This window comes from Ceratotherium simum, chromosome 17 (genome assembly GCF_057802395.1).
Source record: "Ceratotherium simum simum isolate JZ-2026a chromosome 17, ASM5780239v1, whole genome shotgun sequence".
Taxonomy (NCBI): domain Eukaryota; kingdom Metazoa; phylum Chordata; class Mammalia; order Perissodactyla; family Rhinocerotidae; genus Ceratotherium; species Ceratotherium simum.
The window spans coordinates 25,416,946-25,440,547 of NC_141916.1; the positions used below are offsets into that span (position 1 = coordinate 25,416,946).

General features: G+C 39.6%; 1 long non-coding RNA gene across 1 annotated transcript; it reads right to left on the bottom strand.

The window, feature by feature from the left end:
- Positions 1–11,319: 11,319 nt before the first annotated feature.
- LOC147914757 (uncharacterized) lies at positions 11,320–22,698 on the bottom strand. The gene is made up of 3 exons (XR_015554887.1): positions 22,573–22,698; positions 19,231–19,311; positions 11,320–13,301 (listed from the first exon to the last, which is right to left on the bottom strand). It is a non-coding gene; the product is annotated as an uncharacterized LOC147914757 (long non-coding RNA).
- Between the last annotated feature and the right edge of the window lie 904 nt (positions 22,699–23,602).

Consider the following 23,602-nt stretch of genomic DNA (forward strand, 5'->3'; position numbering starts at 1 on the left):
AAAAGGCAGGGGTCATAAATGACTCCCAAATTCCTGGGAGGATACTGGTTCTGTTTTCTAAGATGGGGACTTCATCTACAAGCTTTGGAGTAAAATACAATATGCTTAGGTTTGGCCATTCTGAGTTTGAGGAAACTGTGGAGCATGCAGGTCAACAGGGCAGAGGGGTGGGGCTGGGGGGAGAACAACATTTTAGGAAGCTGAAACCAGGCACCAGCATCTCTAGGCTTCACTCTCCTTCAAGTGTCAGGCACAATCATTCACAATTAATACATCCAGGCACGGTAGGTCAGTCCACTCCTCCTAACACCAGAGCTTCTTCTCTGTTAATATTTAAAGAAGATGGACAGCTAAGTTCTTTAAAACTAAAGAGTAAGGTGGTCTTGCTTAAGTGTGGGTGAGACACAATGGAAAGTGTGGCAGAAACACTCCAAGAACAGATCTCCACTCCCATATTCCTCCCTGCCTGATGTAGCCACTTATTTCGAGTTTCTTGAAGGCCAAGGTCATTTTATACAAAGTCATATATATGCGACTAGACCATGACCTGGACCCTGGTTAAGCCAGACTTTGCTTCGGTATTTGGTTCACACTATGAGACTCTGATCAATGGAGGCTTGACTTACCTTTTTGTGTATGTGTGTGTGAGGAAGATCAGCCCTGAGCTAACATCTGCCAATCCTCCTCTTTTTTTGCTGAGGAAGACTGGCCCTGGGCTAACATCTGTGCCCATCTTCCTCCACTTTATATGGGACGCTGCCACAGCATGGCTTGACAAGTGGTGCATGGGTGCGCGCCTGGGATTGGAACCGGCGAGCCCCAGGCCGCCGCAGCGGAGCGCGCGCACTTAACCGCTTGCACCACCAGGCCAGCCCCTTGACTTACCTTTTTTCATCTACCTGTATTTCAGGCCCTATATCTGCTTTCTCATATAGGATTATCCCTAACCCTCTGGATGGACCATATGAGTTCCCAACCTCATGCTCCAGCTGGGTAACTTGACTTTCCTAAACCACTCATCTGTCCAGTAAGCCCCTTTCTGCAGCACCACCCACAAGCTTAACGTAACCAGCACAGTTTGCAGTTTAAAACACCTATTAAATAGCCATAGCAAAAGATAGTTGTGCTCATTCTATAAAAAAGCAAGCTAATTCTGATACTGTCCCTTAGAAGTTTGTAAACAGACACAGCACACACAGACAAATGCAGCACTGACCAAATATATACATTAAACATGTACAATAAAAATTGCCAGGGAGACCACCTATATCCGAAGACCACCTTCCAAAATAGCTAAGGGCTCTGAGCACGTAGTTTATTTCCCATCAGAGTAATGTGTTTTGAACCTACCTTAGGAGACCACCTGCCTAGCATGAATGCAGACCCTTTACCCAGTGCATTAGGCTGTTAAAAAAAAACTTTTGAGAAAAGAAGTTAAACAAAATGCATTGCTTTGCCAGCTCCAGCTCCACATATGCCTGTCTCTATAAGAAATGCTTTTCTTAAAACCACCCCACATGAGGTTTTAAGCTTCCCTGCAGAGTCCTCAGACCCCTGAGAACTAAAACAATAGGCTTCCAGCTGTTCCACAAGCTGAACTGATGCCCAGCAATGACCCTACTTAGTGGTTAATGGTTCATGGAGAGGCTATGGCCAACCTTGTTGCAGTTTTCCTGGCGTCATTTATGGGGACCCCCACTCCACACAAGATCATTGAGAAAATCCTTGGGATAATTTGGGTGTGTTCAGGGCCATCTACACTGGCTCTAACATAATTATAAGTTATGAAGCCCTAAAGTATCATTCCACGTGTGTTAGAAGCACAAACTATGGGGAGCATTGTTAAACCAAAGACCACCTGCCAGAAAGACCACTGAATTTTAGAACCTGGGGTGGTCTCCGTATGCAAATTTCATAGTTTTATGTTATGAGCAACAAAAGCTTAAATACATTATGCCAGGTGGTAAGTGAAGAGTGAGCACATTGAGTAAAAGTAGAGTCAGGAAGAAAATTACCACCTTTCACCTAATTATTCAGGAAAGAGACTTCAACCAATGTACAGCAGCAAAAGAGCAGTAAACATGCCTGTCTACCAGAGTTGCTATCAGAGTTACTCTAGAGGGGCTGAATTTGAAAAGGAAAAAAAAAAAAAAGGTGCGAGTACTAGACCAATAAACAGGGCAGGCCTTCATTACTCAAGGGCTCTGATTGAAGAGCCCAATTCTACATGAGAAGGACCTCTGTCCAATAAGGCTCTTGACAATTTCTTCTCAGGCACTAGCAGCCAATGGAATGCCACAGAAACGCACAGGTAAATGCTTAACAGACTGTAGTCTGTAAAGACAAAGATCAATATGATACATACACGTAACCATAAGCCATTATAAGTAAAGTTAAATTAATAACAGGCAAAGGGGGAGGAGAGTGTCTGTTGGTGGTCCTCTTGAATCTGGAATGTGTACACCCATAAAAAAATATCTCACTGTGTTCTTAACAAGGCTTCTTTTCCTAGTTTCTTTCTCCAGTTATAAGGAAACAATTTCTGCCAGTCTGCCAGCATAGAAGGAGCAGAATTTTCCACTATGGGTTGCTGGAAGGTATGTTGATCATTGCTCCTGTATGCACACTGCATGTGGGCTCTGTAATGAGCATATGGCAAAAAACTTTTCATCGTGGCTGGGATGTCATACTCTCTCGGCCAGACGCATTAGGTTTTATAGCTGATCTTTGCACATTGTTAACAAATACTGTGAGATCCAGGAACCCTGCTTTTAAACAACTATGAGAATTCACTGACTTCTAATAGCTCATCCTAAAAGAGGAGAATGGTTAATAAGATCCAATCTGTGCACTTTCTGAAAACTTAGTTTTGAAGTTATGTGCCCTAATAAAGACACGTTAGCACCAAGTTGGTACACTGTCTGAATTTTACTTTCAACAGTTGAAATCGTGCTTCTTACTTTCAGCCTGGGACCAGGTGGCTTTTTTTTGGTAAAATGATGTTTTGAAAGAGTTTTAAAACATACTTTAGCCTTTTTGGTTTTATTTGGGATGCTCTTTGTTCTGCATTAATTGGCTAATAAAACTCAATCTTTTGACTTCACCTTTTAAAAAATGGCCCTTTTTTCTGAAAGAAATGATGAGCCACTATTAAATGTTTACAGCATAGTTTCCCATAGACATGAGGTATTCTGACTTTTGTTCTCTCCAAAAACAATCATACAAAAAAAACCAAAAACCTAAATTGCCTGCAAAGTCCATCTTAGTGCTAAATGTCCCAAATGTTGTAAGGCATAAGGCATATTGTAGGGTCCATGAAACCAGGACTGCTGATATAGCAATTCCTGTTTCTGAAGCATCACACAGTTTCTTCATACTAGACCCTAACAGTGGTTTGACTTTTTGGAAATCCTTGGACACTTTGAAGCAAATTTCAGAGTCTATAAAATCTAGTTCTGTTTAATATTCTCATATCAGGAATGAGAAAAACCAAGGTTTAGCTAGATTAAATCACTTGCCTAAAATCAAACCAGTACTATTAAGTAACTAATACTTATTGAGTTTATGTGTGCCAGGTCCTATGCTAACTATTTCATATGGATTATCTCATGTGTACCACAAGACAACCACAGGGAAAAGGGTAATTATCATTCGGTATTAGTTTTCTATTGCTGCGTAACAAAGTCACCACAAATTTAGCAGCTTAAAACAACACAAATTTATTATCTCACAGTTTCCATGGATCAGGGATCTGGCACTTTTTGGCTGGATTCTCTGTTCAAGATTTCAGAAGGCTGACACCATGGAAAATAGTACAGAGACTTCTCAAAAAGTTAAAAATAGAAATACCATATGATCCAGCTGTTCTACTTCTGGGTATTTAACCGAAGAACATAAAAACACTAATTTGAAAAGGTATTTGCACCGCTATGTTCACTGCAGCGTTATTCACAATAGCCAAGACTTGGAAGCAACATAAGTGGCCATCAACAGATGAATGGATGAAAAAGATGTGGTATATATGTCTATATGCAACGGAATGGTACTCAGCCATTAAAAAAGACAAAATTGTGCCATTTGTGACAACATGGATAGACCTTGATGGTATTATGCTAAGCGAAATGTCAGCCAGAGAAAGCCAAATACTGTATGATTTCACTCATATGTGAAAGATAAAAAAACAAACAAACATATAGATACGGAGAACAGATTGGTGGTTACCATAGGGGAAATGTGTCGAGAGAAGGTGAAAGGGGTAAAGTAGCACATATGTATGGTGATGGATGGAAAATAGACTTTTGGTGGTGAACACGATGCAGTCTATACAGAAGCCAAAATATAATGAGGTACACCTGAAATTTACATAATGTTATAAACCAATGTGACCTCAATAAAATAAAATTAACAATAGTAAAAGAAGATTTCATAAGGCTGAAATTAAAGTGTAAGCTGGCTGCATCCTCATGTATGATGAGGTTCCTGTTTTCTTGCTAGTTGTTTTCATATTGAGTAAAACTGGTAATTTTTGAAAGTCTAAATTTTGTTTTCATTTTTTAGAAATGCAAGGAATTACACCTCATGTAAACTCTAAATTAGAGCATGCATCTGTGAATTTGTGCATGTGAGTTTGTTTCCTCTTAAAAATCCACTTTTTATATGTAATATATTTCTATTTCTGTTAGTGCTGCAATTGTTTAGGTGTGTATACTCATTTCTACTGTAATAGGAAGTTCTTTGCCTCGTCATTTAGTAATCACACAATTCCACATTTCTTTGAAGAACTATATAGGCTAGACCTGAGAGTTTACAGATGTATAGGACATACGTGAATAAACAGCAGAACAAAGTTGTGAAATCATTATGTGAATTAATGTAATGCATGCTTTTAATTATGTAAGGTCAAGGGTAAAAGCACTTTAAAGTGCTTTTGAGAGGCAAAGTAAGTGCATAGGTGGGTTGGGATATGCTCTATTTCTTGTTCTGGAATACACTTGCCTACTCCTTACCCCCGATCCCAACTCCTACAGTCAAATTCTACTCATCTTTCAGATCCCAGCTTAGGTGTTATCCCTTTCACAAAGACTTCACTTGCCCTCATTCTAGGTTAAATGCCCCTCCTAAATATCCATACTTGTCCTATCATAGGACTTATCACACTGTATTATAATTACCTATTTCCAAAATATTTTCCCAAAGTTTGCAAGTGTAGAGGCCTTAAAAAAGACACCCACAGTGGTGGTGGGGGGGGTGTCTCTATCTTATTCTCCATTACATCTTCAGCACCTAGTGCAATGTCTGGCATCTAGCAGACACAAATTAAATATATGTTAAATAATTGAATCAAGTTGAGCCTGTACCCAGGAGAACCCCATGACCTGGTAGAGCTGAAAGGCAACAAATAATTCTTTGAATAATCCAGAAACCCTTGAGGGTAAAGATGGGGTTCCAGAAATTGCCATTAGCAGCGTTCTATTGATTCAACACATTCAGTTCAAATCATTTTGACAAACACTCATTGAGCACCCTCCACCTAATGGCAGGGGCTGTGCCAGGCAATGGAACTCAGCAGAAGTGGTCTAGGACCCCTGGTGCTGCTGGTGAGATCATACCTCCACTGGCCTCCACAGAAGTCATCACAGTCCCTTGTTGCGCCCTTGAGATCATCCCTCCCCCAGAAGAGAAGAGTCACCCAGTGGTCTCATAATATCTCAACGAATACCTAGGACAGTAGCTTGATTGCTTACCCATGTCTAAATGATTTTAAAAATAACACCATCATGCCTCACAACTCTGTCACCACCGGAATTCCACGTCTCCAAGGTCATCCATCATCACCCATCATCAAAGGCTGCCACCTGATTCCACTTCAGCCACCCACTTTCAAGGTCATGTCCTTCATTTTATCTCAAACAATTGAAACCCCTCTGAGATCACAATTTCAATCATCCCCCTCTGACAGCCATCACCTAACCCCCCACCTCGCTTGTGCTGTTATTGCCTTTCTAGCAATCCCCAAACCTATGGAGATCTCCAATCCATTATTACTACTTTGTTACTGCGCATCATCTCGCCTGTCTTCCCAGCTGTGGTGTAAGACCTAAAATTAAGGTTCAATATTGTGTGTTGCTTTGACATCTGGGGACAATTGAGAGGGCCTCAAATGGCCTAACCACAAGTTCCCTTCTCCAAATTATAGCCACAGGTCCCCTAGCCAAACAACCCTCATGATCATGGGGACCAGGAACAGTTCCTGCTTATCCCTGAGTAGCAGGTTTTAGTTCCCTACAAGACCCCAAAATTATTAAAACAAGCTAATCACATCCTTCAGCAGGAGCCAGGGGACACCTTATCCTCCTGTTACTAGTGCAAAGCCAGCTTCCAACAACTACTGGTTGTTCACTCTCTTTCCGAGGCAACCTCTGTGTGGCCCCGCGTGGCATCCAGTGTCCTCCTCCCTCTCCTGGCTGTGAGTATATGTGACTAATAAACATTTGTCAGACTCATCTGTCCACTGTTGAGTGTTGTGCGTTCAGCCATCTTCCTAAACCTAGGGCAGGAATCCCTCCCTCACCAACAGGATGAAGAAGAGGCAATCAAAACACCAGTCCTCCTAACCCATCCTAGAGTCTATGATTCATCATTACAACCATCACTTAACAAACACTCTTAACTACCTTGCCCCTCATTGCCACCATCTTACCTTTGTAGAAAGTACAACTGGCTAAACTCAACTATCTGCTCCACATCTGCAACAAGAACTCCTTACTGAAGAAAATCATGATCATGAATTTTCAATGAGTACTCAACACTACCTGCAGTCTTTTTATATTCACTTAATAATTTCCCACTCTCTGAGATTAGTCTTTCCTCTCATATCCTACAATCCCCAGCCTCCCCACCCCTATCCCCAACTCACTACACTCTAGTCATACTAACCTTCTTTCTGTTCCTGGAACTCAATTAAAGGTTTTCACCTCTGTGTCTTTCTACTTGCTGCTCTCTACCCAGAACGCTCTTCCCCAAAATATTTACATGGATATTGGAAATAAAATGAGTCTCAAATGTTACCTCCTCCAAGAGAAGACCTACTCTAACCACACCAACTTCCAGAGTCCCCTACATTCCAATTCACTCTATCCCATTATCCTGTTTTATTGTTTTCAAAGCACTATCTGAAGTTATCTATTTGTTTACATTTTTTATAGTCTATCTCTATCCCACCAAAATGAAAACCTCTTAAGAGGCAGACATTTTTTACCATTCCATCCCAAGAGTCTAAAACAATTCCAGGTACATAGTAGGTGCTCAATAAATATTTGTGGAATTGATGACTAGGAATTAATTTTCACATAGAAGAGAGAGTTAGTAGGAATACTAAGTATTTCACATTACGTCATGGCAATACCAGCTTCCTAATTTTATTTTTTTAAATGGGCTTTCTCTTATAATTTTGAATCATTTGCAGACTAATAGAACTTCACTTAAGCAAACTGTCAGTCTGAACCGCTAATCATTTATGTCTCCTTAATAGTCACAAATCTTGCAGAGCCACTACATACATTATTGATGGTAAAAGCCTAATTAAGAATTTGAATCTAGATCTTAATCAATATCAATAAATCCATGTGTGTCCTGTACCTTTAATCATGTTTATTATACTGATTTGGCTTAATGATGATTGGCGTATTTGCGATAAGAGGTAGCAATTAAAGTTTTCTAATATAATTTAGTTTTCTTTAAGATTTTGCTCTCAAATGTTATCTGGAACCAATATTCTTAACTCTCTAGATTCCTTATATTACTATGAACTGGTTAAACTTCCATGATATTCTACTATATTTCGTTATATTCTATTCAAATTCGTGACATGTAATTAAATGTAATGGAGACTTTGTGGCAGGAAACAGCATTTAAAACCCATTTAATTTCATGAATATTTTATGGTGCCAGGCACTGTGCCCGGTGCTGCAGGGGATTCAAAGAAGAGTCAAGTGCAGCACCTATTCTCAACACACAGCCCTCAGGAGCACAGGTTTGAGAGATAAAGGACATCATTTAATGAAGCACTTCATTGGGGTTATCGGATCGACTAAAAACGTCAACAATTTGATTTAAAAGCTATATATCTGATGATAGAAACTTGTAACAGCCAAAGGTTAAGTATAGCTTGACACCCACAATTTAACAACTGAAATTATCTTGTCTTTTTATATTTTCTTTAAAAGGGGAATAATTTTGGCTTGAGTTTAGACCCTGGCTCCCTCTGACAATTGTTCTGCAGTATTTATAAATTGTTCTAATGTTATTTTTCTACCTTATATTCTCCAAGAGAGATGATGATATAAATATAACTAACTAAAATCAATTTTTTCAATGAGATTTGGTCCAAATCTTAGTTTGAGAAGTCCAATAATTCAAGTTACTTCTGGAAGTCAGATCATAGTTGACAGGTTCGTGTCATGTCAAATTCCTCCTGAAGATCAGCAACTATTAGTAGCTAAAAGCATTTGCAAACATTCTTTAAACAGTTTGTTAAAATTTTGGGGGGATGATGTGTGAAGAGAGAACAGTTTTTTAGAGAGTTGGGTCAAGGAACCCACAACAAGGAAAAATCAGTTGCTTTGACTTTGTGGTGGGGTATCCTCCATAAATGTAGATAGTCATGTCAGGAATGAGTTATCCTACATACCAGCTAGGTCCTTGGTCTATGGATTTTGCAAGCCAGTTTGCATTGGACATATGGTCCTGCTTAGGAAAATGGAGGGGAATGATGGGACCCATTGGCCCACCAACAATGCAGATTTTAACTCCAAGATGCTTTAAAGAATTAAGGTACAGGGTATGCGTTACTTAGCACCACATAGGTGTTTACTTAAAGCTAGATATATTTCTCATTACTTTTCCCTAATGAAGGTGGAGAGATAAAAGAAACTAAGGAGCAGTGGGACAGATCTTCTTCAAAGACAAAGGAGTTTGCTTTTTCCGCTTCTCTGTCACCCACATATAAATCTCTACAGCTGTGGTCTTGGGGGATGCCCCACCAGGCAGGAGGAAACTTCTGGGTTCCACAGTCTCACTCTTGGTCTTCTCTTCTCTCCTTTCTGCCTATTCGTTCCCTGCTTATCTTTTAAGGCCCAATCCAGACTCCAACTTCCTCTAAAGCCTCCCTCATGATTCCAGCCCCCCTACATTATTCGCTCCTCAGAACCTTTGTTGCATATATAATGTATGTCACAAAAGCTAGCGTTTTATTAGATATTGTATTGTTTTCTAGCAAAAGCCTAACTTCAGTAAAACCACAAGGGCTTGTATTTGTTTCATCATACACTACAGGGTCCAGTACCCTGTTAGTGACACAATATGAGCTTTGTAAATGCTTGATCTTGTATTGAAAGGAAGATCGTGTATGCCAAGTTGTTGGCAAGCTGTTCTCAGAATTATCAAGATCCATTTCATCTTAACATGGTCATTCGTAGAGCGACCTATGGACAAGTTACAATAAAAAGAATAACGTGGCATCTCTTCTCAAAGGGGCTGATTTGGCAAAATAATGATAAAGCGAAGTAATCTCACTTTTAAGTTAGGCCATTTTCCAAATGACGTCAAAGGCTATGATTACAGGCTCTTCTTTTTTCTCTGCTACTTCTGGTTTCACAGAGATCCCCAAGGCCTGCTCATCACTCTTCTTGTGACAGGCTTCAATCCTGCATATCCCCTGCTGTTATTGATGGATGTAAACAAGACTTGCCTTGGGGCTCATGGAATCCAGATTTTAGGGCTAAGGTTTATCTTCTCAACAGGGGGGAGGCAAGTCCTCCTCAGGACTGGAATTCCAGGCACCAGCCGGGTAATAATGTCTATCCTATAGGGCTGCTTAGAGCCGTAACCATGCTGATGGGTGGTAACGGGCCCCTAATACCATGCAGTAGGCACTCAGTAAATGGAGAGAGTGTTGCTTTTGTTAAAATCTTGGTTTAATTGTTCCTCTCCAACCTCAGCATTGATGACTTGGGAATCCAATTTGTTCTGTTGAATCTTATCGTTTTTTATTTAGAAACTTTTCTTGTCCTTGCCATTCCCCGCCCCCTATAAATCCCTCTCCAGCTGATTTGGTGTCCATCCTATCTGTCATCCATGGCTAAGATGATGATAATACAATTACCATGACTGACCTTTTCCCAATAAGCTGATTCACACCCACCAGAGGAAACTCTCAGATAATGTAAAATTTTCACGTTTATTTGTCTCTCTTTTAGGTCTCTTTGTACCCTCTAAAAACTACATCACTTTGAAAAAGAGAACTAAAAGTCAAAACAATGTTTATGAGTTTGTTCAATTCTAGTAAAAGATCAGGTGGGATGAGGGAGGGGATTAAAATTAATGGACGAAATGAAGTAATGAGGCTTGGAAAGTATCTGTTGATACCAATTATCTACATTCTTTCATGCTCTCCTCACTACTCATTTTCCTTTTCCCATTACCATGGACAATTGAGAAATGGAATATGCAAATTCAGTGTTATCTAATCTGGAAAAGAAAAGAAGAAGAGTTGTACTAAGAAATTATGTAATGACAAGGAGGGGAAATATCCTGAAGGCATTATTTTCTCATTCTAGAATATCATCATTTTTTATCCAAAAACTGTCAAGAAAGACATTTTTTCCCTAGTGTCTGACTTCTGTCTTAATCCATATGCCAGGAGGAAGGGACATTTACTCAAGGCCCAGTTTGTCTAATTTCAATAGTAAGAGTGACTTTTTCTGATGCCAAATAAAGGAGAGAACTTTGACACAGAAAAACAAATTTTCTATCTTCACAGTTAAGTCAAATGGAATTTTAATTCTCACAGTTTGTTCCACTTTCTAAGACTTGTGTAGTCCTCACATAATTTCCTAGATTGTCCTCTTTTATCTCTTCTTGCTCCTTTTATTTGCCTAATAATCTAAGGAACACAATATTCTGAATTGCAGTTAAATTCAAGATATCCGCTGGATAAATGTGTTTTTTTATTGTATTGAATTTGGCCTTCTCCAATAAACAAACACAACTAGTAAGTTGGAACTTATTAAACTTCATTTATGCTTGCTTCATGATTTCTCCTTAGCCCCTTTACCATTCAACTGCAATCAGCAAGAACTTGTTGAGCACCTACTGTATACCTCAGCGTATGTAAAGGAAAAGTAAAACATAGTTCCTAACCACGAGGAGCACATAGTCTAGTTGGGATTTATTTAGTTTCTACCATGTGCGCCATCATCAGGTATGTTCACAATATATTAACTGTTACAGAACAGTATACGATAGAATACTACGGTTTAAGAGAAATGACTTTGGATTCAGTCCCATTTGTATTCAATGACAGTCATCAGCCACTTTCCCTGCCACACCCAGTATCTTCTTCTAATTTTCTAATTTAACTGATTCCATCCATGTCCCATGAAAGGCATAGCCCTACTGTACAGCATGACCCTACCTGCTCCCAACAAGAGCTGCCTGAATCAGTTGTGGACACTTGACCAACAGAGGCAATCCATACACTAGGAGGAATCAATCATTTTCTCTCTCTCTCTCTCTCTCATTTTTGAAATAAGTGATAAAGAGACTATAGCCAAGTTGTGTGGACACTGGACCTGTGAGGTCACTTATAGACAAGGCAAAGCCAAACGCCAAATGTGAAGAGGAGGGAGAATGAGCATTGTGGTAGATTGCAAAAACGGCTAAGGCTCTTCCTATCCCTATAGGCAAGCACTTTTTCAATGTGACTTTGCAGCTCTTCACATCAAGGTGAAGTTTATTTCTCCATACTTTGAATCTAGACTTAATCATGTGGCTTGCTTTGCCCATGTGACACAAGCAGAAGCTTAAAATGTGCTTCTGCATTGGGGTTTGCTCTTTCTCTTTCCATTCTTTGGAACCCTGAGACCACCATGTGAAGAAGCCCAGGCCAGCCCGCTGGAGGATGAGAGACTATGGAGAGTAGAGATGGTCTACTCTCTGCTGACACCCCCCCCATACAACCAGCCTGACAACTGCCAGGTATGTGAACGAGACTGTCTCAGGCCATCCAGCCCAGCTGAGACACCAGCTCTCTACAGACATCAGCAGAGCCAGTCCAAACCTAAGGAACCTCCTAACTGACCCACAAAATCAGGAGAAATAATAAAGATTTGTGGTTTTAAGCCATTTAATGTGGGGGTAGTGTTTGTCTGTTTGTTTGTTTGTTTTGCTAAGATTATATGGAATGGACACGTTTTGTCACCTCAGTATTTTTTCATTCGGGAATGGTGCTACTCCTGTGTGGTGGGCCTGTCAGTCACGTAACTCCCACTTTCCCACCACAGTGGTGCGCCTGTGACACAGGCTAGCCTAACAAAGCACCCCATTCCCCCAGAAACAGCAGTGGCCTGTGACCCAGGTAAGGACAATGAGAGTCCTTTTTCTGAAATTGCTCTGGGCACTAACAAAAAGAGGCTCACTCTCTCTTTCTGTGATTCTTTCCTTCTGAGCAGCTGGAGCCATATTCATTACCACCTGATAAGAGCCTGCCTAAGAATGAAACGAACACAGAGACAACAAAACCAAGTGATAGGAAAAAAAAAATCAAATTTTTAAGAATGTTCTGTGAACTCCTGGATCTAAACACACCTGAAGTTCTTGGACTTCACAGTCACTATTTTCCTTTAAGCTGTTTTCACTTGGATTTCTGACTCTCACGGCTCAGAGTCCTAATGCACTGTATCTTCTCAATCTGTTTACAGTGCAAAATATCTATGATCCCTACTCCTTCCATTTGACGGAGGGGAAAAGCTGTGGTCTCTTGTGTTTCTCTCTCAAAATATCAAGGCGACAAGACAGCGCTCAGATACCCATGGAGAGATAAGCCTCATGGGCAGTGCAATCACTGATAAGTGGCAACACTATATATTATCTCTGAAGAACAACGATAAGAAAAAGAATACATAGTGATGATTATAAAAGCAGTTGCTATATTCTCTGACTCTGCAGGGGTCTGTCATACTTTCAAAAACTTACAATTTCCAATCTGCTCTCCTTCATACTTGGTAAATGGCGATCTTCATGAGGTAGAAATTGGCTTTATTTTTCTTTTTTACCTCAAAATTGGCATCTGCTGCGAAAGATGGGGCGTGCACATTTGTTGTGTGGGCTGCCTTGCATTCGTTCCGTTTCCTTTGGTTACTGAATATTCTTTCCCTTTGAGGAGTTACCTCTGGACACAGTCTGATGAGCAGGCAAATGACCCAAGCAAAGCCAGTCACATACTCCTCCTGGGAATTTGAATTCTGAACAGAGACACAAGAGGATAAAAAACATTTCTTTATTTCAGCAGGCACATCTTGACAAAACCTTCAGGTGCTTTTTGCAACTTCACCCCAGAAATGTTCCTATTGGTTCTCTGAGCCACCTAATATCCTACTAATAAATTCATTTTACTGCTCAAGCTCAGAGTCAATTTCTATTGCTTGCACTAAAGAATGTTGCGGCAAAGCAGACTACCTCTCCAACAAGAATCTGTGCTCCCCTTCCAAAAGATGTCTCTGGGAGACGCTGCCAGGCAGGAGTCCATTTTCAAGTGCCCTGCCACCCTGTGTGTTCATGTGACTCGTTCTCATTTATAGAATATGAATGGCAGTGATTTGTGTCATTTCCAGAACCAGGTGGTTAAGAAGTAGGTGTGCCTTCTCCACCCTCTCTGTGTTGGGTAGATTCAGTGTTGACATACGGGCAACCTTGGGTGTCACATGTTGAAAATGGTAGCTCCTCCATCAGCCTGGGTCCCTGAATAACTGTGTGGACCAGAGCTCCACCTCTCCCCTCTGCCCATGACCTTTACCTCCACCACCTCTTGGACTTTATGAGAAACTATGATTGTGCTAGGCCATGGAGATTTCACATTTTATCTATTATAGCAGCTGGCAGTACTTTAATCCAAGCCCAGCTAATATAAATGAAAATGTGAAAGTATTTTTATTAGCATTTTGAGGACTCTGAAACAACTGGGGAAAGCCTATTTGGCAGGGGCACGAGTCATCCGACACTTCTCCCAATGATCCAGCTGTCAGGATGCCAGACATTGACCCTCTCTCTCTCCCTGCCCCCACTCCATTCTCTCCTTACCAGCGGAAAGTGACATTTTCCCTCTCCTCAGCAAGAAGCTGCTCAATATATACACTGTCCAAGATGAATTAAGTTCTGAGGTCAGTGTTGCCTTATTAATGAAATCATGGCGACATCTTAACACTTCTGCCTTCTTACTACTTTCAGAGCTTTCAAAGATTCTCTGAGCCAGAGTTGGACAGACCCAAACAAAGAGGCAAGTAATACATCCGCTGAGAGAAAGAGCTTGGAAAGAGGCTGGAGAGCTATAGTTTCTATTAGTGCGTATAATCACACTTGCACAAGACTAACATACAGTCTTCATAAGTTCTAAATTTTCCACACCTGACTACATTAACTGTATTAAGTGAAACGTTTGTCTTCATTTTTTTTTTTTTTGCCTACGGTTCTTTCAATAGTAATAAATTATCGCATAGTAATTTGTAGCTTTGTGGTGTGTGTTGGGGGGTTGGGTACAGGATCAAAATGAGTAAGGAATGCTTATCTAAAGACTTCTGGGTGTTGTCTGGACACCTGGTCAGTAACCCTCCCTCAGCCTGACCCTCAGGCACTACTTGCATTCTTTGGAGGATGTCTGTTTGAGGGAAGGGAGTGGAATCCAGGTTAGCACAATCCCATTTGAACCACAGCTCTGCCATTAGCCATAACCTCCCTGTGACCACTCTCCTAGCTGAAAAATGGAGCCGTGCTACTTTCTCAGCCTCCCCCAACAGAGATTAGGAGAGAATGTACCGAAATGCAAAAGTGAAAACTCATTCTGCTCTGAAGTCAGGGCTGCGCAGGACTCTGAGTCAGGCTGGGGGCCCTCATTTTGTGTGGCTGTGAAATCATTGCCCCAAAGCTTCTGTCTTCTTACCAACTTTTAGCTAGGGATGGAGTCAAAAAGTGAGCCTACTTCTCTTGGTTTCTCCGGCTATAAAACAAGGAAAATAACATATACTTGGCTGGTTTGTTGTGCTCCCTGTATCTAAGGTGCTTAGCGCAGTGCCAAGAAATATATATGGTGGACACTTAGGATTGGAGCAATTGTAAATATTATGCTCTACCTAAGGCCAAGCAACATCTTCATGAAGTCTAAATGCAAAGGATGTCTATATTTCTGACAAGGTTTTTCTCTGTCTTATGTACTCCAGTTTCATCTGCTAACCCTCATACCTCAAGGCTTTGGGGGGGGGGGATCTTTTAGAACTCAGTTGGGGAGATTATGAACATAGTCCCATTATCTTTCCTCCAGAGAATGCCTGAAAAGTACTCTCTTGTAAGCCCAAAATAACCAAGTCAATCACCCTTGGGTTGCTGGAGTAACCACTTCGTGACCATAATTTTTCTCTCTCACGTGTTGTTTACCTTTATAAAATTCTTTGCAAATACCTTTCTCTTCAGAGTTGTAGTCTACAGGAGACTTTTTACTTTTGCACTGATTTGTCCTATATTTTCCATTAAGTGGACCTGAACTATTTATAGCCAGTTCCTTATTTTGATACGAGGGATTTGCAAGTTTCTGGTTTGTTTAGATAGATAGACAATAGATGGATAGATGATAGAGAGATAGATAGATAGATAGAGAGATAGATAGATAGATAGATAGATAGATAGATAGATAGATAGATAGAAAGATAGATAGATAGAGATATCTATATCTTTATATATATATATATACAAAACTTCCATTTCTGTCAGTGTGGAAAATGGTATTTGCAAAATTCTTTCTTGTGAGGTTGGCATTTAGAGTTAAGACATTTTGGGAAACGACTGTTAACACAAAAAAGTGAAGTGACTTGCATTAACTATGTGTGATTATGTGTTTGATTTTGTATAGATCTTAAGATACCACATTCTTAAAAGAGCTTAAGAAATATTATCTGATGATATCTTCGATGATTTTGAGGCAAATTACACATTCTAAGAACAAGATGTAAATTCTTGTCCCCTGGATGCCATAATGTCTCCTTTTAAGTCACCTTGTCAAGACCCACTTATAACCTTCTTTCTGCATTCACAACTTTTTGTTCTTACTTAGAGACTTCCTACCCATTAAAGACCATAAATTTAAGCACACCAACACAACCACATGAGGAACATACTTCCATTATGAAAGTTTCTTGGATAATACTCAGTATCCTTGTTTCCAATTTTTATAGAGTTCTTTTCTTTCTCCAAAACCTCAAAGCCCCAATCCACCTAATTGATCAATGCCCCATGCATTTTCCATTTTCTAATACAAATCTAGAAAATTTGTATTAGAAGTGATGTGATAAGATTAAAATTTATATACATTTTCTCCTTCAATCCAAAAAGTTACAGTTCTGTGTGAAGTTTAATATTATATAAGGTTTTAACACAAACCATCACCAAGCTGTGAAATCAATACCTTGAAAGGGCCAAGCTTTAACCTTAAGTAATTTACTTTGAATTTAAGTTACAAACTGCACAAGGAAAACACATTGAAAGACTGTTATAACATATATACTCTGTTTTGTCTGACCATTTGTGTCTCATCTCTATCAGCAGTATGTGGAGAAGTGCTTAGAGGAAGGAAGGAAAGAAGAAAGGGGGGAGGGAGAGAAGGAGGGAGGGAAGAGTGGGCGGGGCGGAGGGATGGAGAAGGGCGATGGGAGGGAGAGAGGGTGAGATGGAGGGAAGAGAAAGAAGGAAGAGAAGCAAGGGAGAAAGGGAAAGAAGAGTGAGAGGGAGGGAGAGGAAGAGAGTGAGAGAGAGAGGAAGATGAAGACTATTGTCTACGTTGGCAGAAAATTGACTTGTTTCCTCTTTCAGTAGGTGAGGAAGCAAGTCGCTTGCCACTTCCCATGATTTCCCAATGCTGCATAGCATTGGAGCCCATGGGGTAATATTTCTACAGGAGAAATTTCCCAGCAGCAGAGCAGTCACTTCTGAATCTCACATTTTGGAGATGAAAATTTAAAACTCTTTTGTTCTGTGAGGAAAAAATATATCTTGTGGGAATCCACAAGTCTATTCTTTCCTCTATGTAAATGGAATATGATTCTTCAAGTAGTTCAGATCAGAGATTTTAGGTGCTCCGAATCAACAATGCAAAATGCAAGAATCTAGCCATGTTATACTCTGGAGTTGAACAGTCAATACTCTGCCATTTTCGTGCTTTTGTCTACATACACAATCTACCTTTAAAATATACCCTCAGAGTGGAATTCAGTTAAACAAAATCTTCATTTGTGTGGGTTGTGCTAATAACGTAATAAGCTCAATTTCCATACACCAGGTAAGACCCTTGTAATCCTGCCTGGAGTACCTTTGTTTCAAAGCATGAACATACTGAGGACATGTACATTTCTTCATGGAAAAGACTATTTGCTATGCCACTGAGTTCCATTTCTCCACATCCCCAGAAGAAGAGGGAGTGGAGCCCCTGCAAACCTGCTGATATTGGTTATCGGGGTGTATAGGAAAAGATTTGTCGAGAGGTCACTGACTTTTCCATTCCTACTTGCCAGACTGACTAAACCAGTGAATTCCTCTCCTTTAGATGTATTCCTCGTGTTGCCTGGACTTTGAAAGTCACTGGAGGGCTGGCCCAGCGGTGCAAGCGGTTAAGTGCGCGGGCTCCGCTGCAGCGGCCCAGGGTTCGCCGATTCGGATCCCTGGCACGCACGGAGGCACCGCTTGTCAGGCCATGCTGTGGCTGTGTCCCATATAAAGTGAAGGAAGATGGGCATGGATGATAGCCCAGGGCAGTCTTCCTCAGCAAAAAGAGGAGGATTGGCAGATGTTAGCTCAGAGCTGATCTTCCTCACAAAAAAAAAAAACATGTCACTGGATATTAATATGTTTGGCTCTATTTTTCTGGCAAAGTAGACTCTCTGAGCTCAACCCAGGAAGAAACCTTTTTTTCTTGCCTTCTGGCAGTCTGTAAATAGGTTAAATAAACTCATACATTTTTTAAAAGTCAATGTTCAACTGATATACTGAGATTCTGATTTTCAGAGCTGCAGTGGAACATGTACTGATTTTTTAATTCAAAAAAAGTTAACTTTATTTTACATTTTAAGAAAATCGTTTTAAAATACGGTTCAAGCATAATTTCAGCTATGCTGCTTTAGCTTTCAGCTACATTATTTTAATGAGAAATAAAGTTTAAGAGCCTCACTGAAGCAGAGAATTCATTTTTAATGGGAAGAGAAATACAGTAATCTAACTGAGGATATACAAAGATTCTGTAAACATCAATAATTGCAAATAGTACAAAAACAAGTACTCTTTTAATTGCTTAAAAAAAAGGTATTCATGCAATATCTTAAAAATTATTAACTTTTTTCCTTTCCAGTCTATAGTCCAGCATCACATCTACGCCTTTCCTCCCGGTGTATATTTTCTATCTGTTCCCTGGGTCATGAGTGCCAATCTCTTCTAAACAGAAGCAACTACGTCGTCTACCTGGCTGAGTATTAATAGAGTCTTGCCTCCATGCTGGCCAGAGAATGCGGGAAGTGTGAGCCATGGTGGCTCAGGTTAGATCACTTTAGGCATTCCTGGGGCTGGAACAGAAAATTCAGTGATAAACTAAGATCAGGCACACAATTAACCATCCTCCCAGGGACGTTTCTATCTAAAACCTCTATAGACCTTGGGCCAAAGAGGCCAGAGTGGTGTTTATCCTCCCTCTTCATTGGGGAAAATAAAAAAAGGAGAAAGAACAACTCAAGGAAACAGAGACAGGAGGCTCACTTTCCCCTTCTTGCCAACATTTTGAGAGGGTCTAAAAGTATCTTTCCACTCTAGAATGTGTTCTTTTTGCCCTAGATCAGTTTCCCAATTTCACCACTTGTCTTGAAACTTTTTCTCCATCCTCAACACCCAGCCCCATTTCACCTGGTTTCTCCTGTGCCTTCCTTAAGTTTCAATCGTGATGTCACTTTCTCTAAAAAGCCTTCCTGACTTTCAAAAACTAGACTAGGCACCCCATGCAGTGCTCCCAAGGACCTTACCCCACCGTCCTTCCACTGCCTGCCTGGAGTATCCTTGAGGACTGAGAGACAGCCTGACACAGGAAGGGGAGAGGGGAGGAGGAGGGCTTGATGTATAGTTGCTGAGTAAATGAATAAATCACAATTTTACCTCCTCATTTTCTCCCATTCTTCTCTCATCGTCCATTCCTTGTCTTTCCCAGCTGCCTTCATGAGTGCAAAGATAAGAGAGCTGTAGAGAAAAAACACTAGATTTGGTTTCAGAAATCCTATTATTGTACTATATTTGTGCTACCTTGGACTCAGTTTCCCCTTCAGCATCTTTTAGATTTGTTATGAAAGTAAAAACATACACTAGAAAACAGCTTGTAAACTTTAAAGTGTCATTCAAATGTAAAGTACTGTTAGAAGTATTATTTTCCCATACCCACCAGTTGAATATAACACCTGCTCTGGTTGGATAAAAGCTATCACCAAAATCTTTCGTGGCTATGACAGTCATGCTACTGAATGTATTGGTCAAGAACATGGGAATAGATGGAAGAGAACACGAGTTGGTGCCGCTTATACCTGGATATCTGAAATCCAATTCAAGAGTCAAGGATGTGGCTCACCTCCACTGGGCCCACGGCCATGTTCCTCAGCCCCACACTCAAAGCCCTCTGGATTCTAAACATACCTGTTAGTCAGTCTTATCCATTTATTGCTCTCCACATAAACACCTCGCGTTCTCTGGCCCACACAGATTGTTCCTGGGTCCCTCCACATGGATTGCCCTTCCCCTTATGTAATATCATTAATCCTAAGGACACATTTTCCTTTGTGATATGCTTCTTCCACTAAGTCACACACGTAGTCCATTCACTGTGGAGAGTATACTCATATATTCATTCATTCATTCTATAAGCATTTACTGGCCTCCTACTCTGTGCAAAGCACTGCTCTGGATGTTGTGGATAATACCAAAATGAATGAGTCCTGCTCCTTTCTCAGAGGAACTTACATTCAAGAAGGTAAGACACGGATTACACAAAAAAACTATTATTTGATGTTGGGGGAAAAAAGAAAGCGAAAAATACAAAGAGGTTCGATCAATGCACTATGGTAGCATGAGGGAAGGAGTGATAGTTTGTAATCAGGGCAACTAGGGAAGGCTTCACAGAGCAAACTAATTTGAGCTAGATCTTGAAGAAGAGAAACAAAGAGAGATTAAGTTATTCCAGGCAAAAGTAAAATGTGCGTGAAGGAACAGGGCCCATTTGGAGGACTATGAGTGGTTTAGCATAGGGCATGTGGGGGGATGTAGTAGGACTTTAACCTGCAAAAGTTAAGTTGAAGTCAAACAGAAGTTTTTTGTGGCCATGAGATATATACAATCATTTTACTCCGACAAGGTAAACATAGCCCTAAAGTAAACTGAAAGGATAATAAATGAACATTCATTCATCCAACAAGTATATATGGAGCAACTTTAGTTGGGACTGTGCCAGGGGCTGGAAACAGAGCAGGAATCATGGAAGAGGCTCTACCTTTAAGGAAATCAGCAGCCTGGTGAGGAGACTGACTGGTTGATAAACAGGTAATTACAATACAGCACAGCAGTAGAAACACAGAGTGCTAGTCCGAGGAGAGGTTGGTGGGGTAGGAGAGATATAGTCCAGGTGTTATGCTCCATGAGAGAAGAGTTGATGTGTCTTGTTCACCACTTTATCTCTAGTGATAGGAAAGAGCCTGGATCATAGTAGTTATTTGATAAATATGTTGATTGAATAAATAAATTAATTAATATAGTATGAAGTTTCATCTAACCTCAAGTCATAAGAATGAATAGATAGCCTGCTGAGGTATTGCAAGAAGGTACCCTGTCTAAAACTTTCAGAAATGCAGGTGACTATTTTTTTTTTTTGAGTGCCTTTTTCATCCCAAATTCTTCAATTTTCTATTTACCCACACAAATTTACTCTCATAATTTGCTAAACCTTCATTGTTGCCAATGGGCCCAATTCAATGCCTTTTCTTCCATAAGACACAGGTCCTAGCTCTGGACTTAATACAAAGTAAGTACTCAACAAAAATGTATTTGATGAGTGGTTGAGTGAGTAGATGGATGAATTGTTGGATGGATAGATGGATGGATGGATGGATGGATGGATGAAGGACTGAGTGAGTGAGTGAGTGAGTCCTTCATCTGCAAGAAGCCTAGATATATTGAAGTACTTCTACCTAATGTTACCTCACTACAGGTATTTTTTTGGTCCATTGAGGTGATTGGCAAAATGTAAACAAAATTTAAACAACATTTTAAACAAAGATATATAAATGTTAATGATGTAGACCTTTGTCCAAGAATTACTGCTCTCATTAAAAGAAAAGAGCAAAAACACTAAATCCACAATTAAAATACAACTTAATATACCATATAATAGTACCATTAAAGAAGAGTGTTAAATAATTCAAGAACCATTAGGAAAGAATACCTCACTAAAAAGTAACTATTGAAAACATCTGAGGGATTTTTTTCCTTTCAACATATGCTTCCTTGTTAAAACATCCATGTATTCTCAAAGATATTAGTCTTATCCTCATGGTTCAGCATTCAACTGTTATCAATATAAAGCATCTGCTTTCCACATATGCCAATTTTTTTGGAAGTTCTTCAAATATCATATTTTAACAATATCTAAGCTTGCCACATGTTCAGGACTTAAAAAGGCCAGCAGTCAGTGAATGTGCGTGACATTCAATTAGACCTCTAAAAAATCTTGGATTTCAATGGTAATAATTTTATTAATAATAATGCATACCATATATTGACATCTACATTTTACTCTAAGCTAACACATCAAGCATTATTTCTAATATTCACAATTTGCAATGCAGTCACAACTGTCACCAGAAATACTTCCTCGGAAATTTCAAGCTAACCTTGGCCCACATATACCAATAATCATGATGTGAATTGGTTAACCTCTCTGGAGGGCACTATAGACTGTTTCAAAAGACTCCAAATCTGTATTCTCTTTAATCAGAAACTATAAAAATAGAAATTTAACCTAAGAAAATAATTAAGGGTAAGTTCAAAGTTTTCCTTAAATGAAAAGTTATCCCAGGGTTTTTATAGTAGCAAAATATATTTAAAAAAAAAAAAATCTTAAATGTGCAACTACAGCCATGGAAAATTATGTCATATAAAACATTTATGGATTTTAATATGATAGTCATGGTTTACAATTAAGTGGAAAAAGTATGCTATAAAATAGCACGTAAAATGGTCCAAATGTGTGCTTCTCTGTGTGTGCACATGAGGACATGGGAGACCTGTAAGGACGTACCCCAAGGTATTAACAGCGGCTATTCTAGGTGCTAGGACTGTGAATGACTCTAATTTCCCCATTTTCACTTATCTGTATTTTCTATTTTATTTTTTCATAATGAACATTGCTTTTACAACTTAAGAAAGTTATTTTAATTTGTTAAAAAATTACAGTTTTACCTTTTAAGAAATTTACTCACACCTTGAAGAGAGTAGCCAACAATTTAGGTCTGCTGCCAGAAGCGGGGACATGCTCGAGCCATCTTATCTTAAGAAAGAGGCCTTGGGTTTCCACATCAACATTTTATATCCCTGAAAATTTATAACATGCGCTATAAAAAAAAGTTCAAAATATTCATATCTTGAAAAATTATAATATTCCTCTTTCAGTCTTTCCATTTTTCTCTTGGCCTCCTACCTTTTGTACTTGTAACTGATTTGAGGAGAATTGGGTTAACTAAACTCTGAAATCTACCAATGCTCCAAAGCCTCTCTCTCTCTCTCTCTCTCTCTCTCTCACACACACACACACACGATTTGTCCTATGCATTAGTTAATAAAATCATTTCTTACTAAAATTTTTAACTCAATTTACAATATCTAACTTTTGGTTTCCAAGGAGACATTTTACCACCTAAAACAAAAGAAAATGTTAGACTTAAGTTGTACGTTTCTTATTCACCTGTAGTTGTTGTCTCTCATTCAAAAGAAATAGATGCTTCTCCAATGAATCCACCTATACGCCAGTTTTTAGTAGCAAGCTCTTCAAATAATAAAGACTTTCATAGACATCCATTCCATCGTCTTTTTTAGTTAAGTGGGTCATGTTTTCCAGAAAATGTACAATATTGGAAGAAGGCCAAGAAAGACTGGAGCAGGGTCACTATACATCACGAACTTTCAAATAGAGTTCCACTTTCAAATATTTTGATTTTCAGCCTTCTAGTTTGGAAAATGTTATTTTTTGAGGTATAAAACTAAGATCTCTGAACAACACCACAATGAGAGAGGCATCTTTGATGTATTAGCAAGTAGGACAATCAACTTCACTCTTAAAATCTCTCTTTTTTTTTTTCAGTCTGATCATTTATTATGTCCACACAAAGTTTTAATCTATAAAAATACTGAAATAACAGAAGCGAGGGGAAAATGTCAGTATGTGTGTACAGGAATTTTGTATGGCATAATGGCCTCTGAGTCAGGCAGCAAA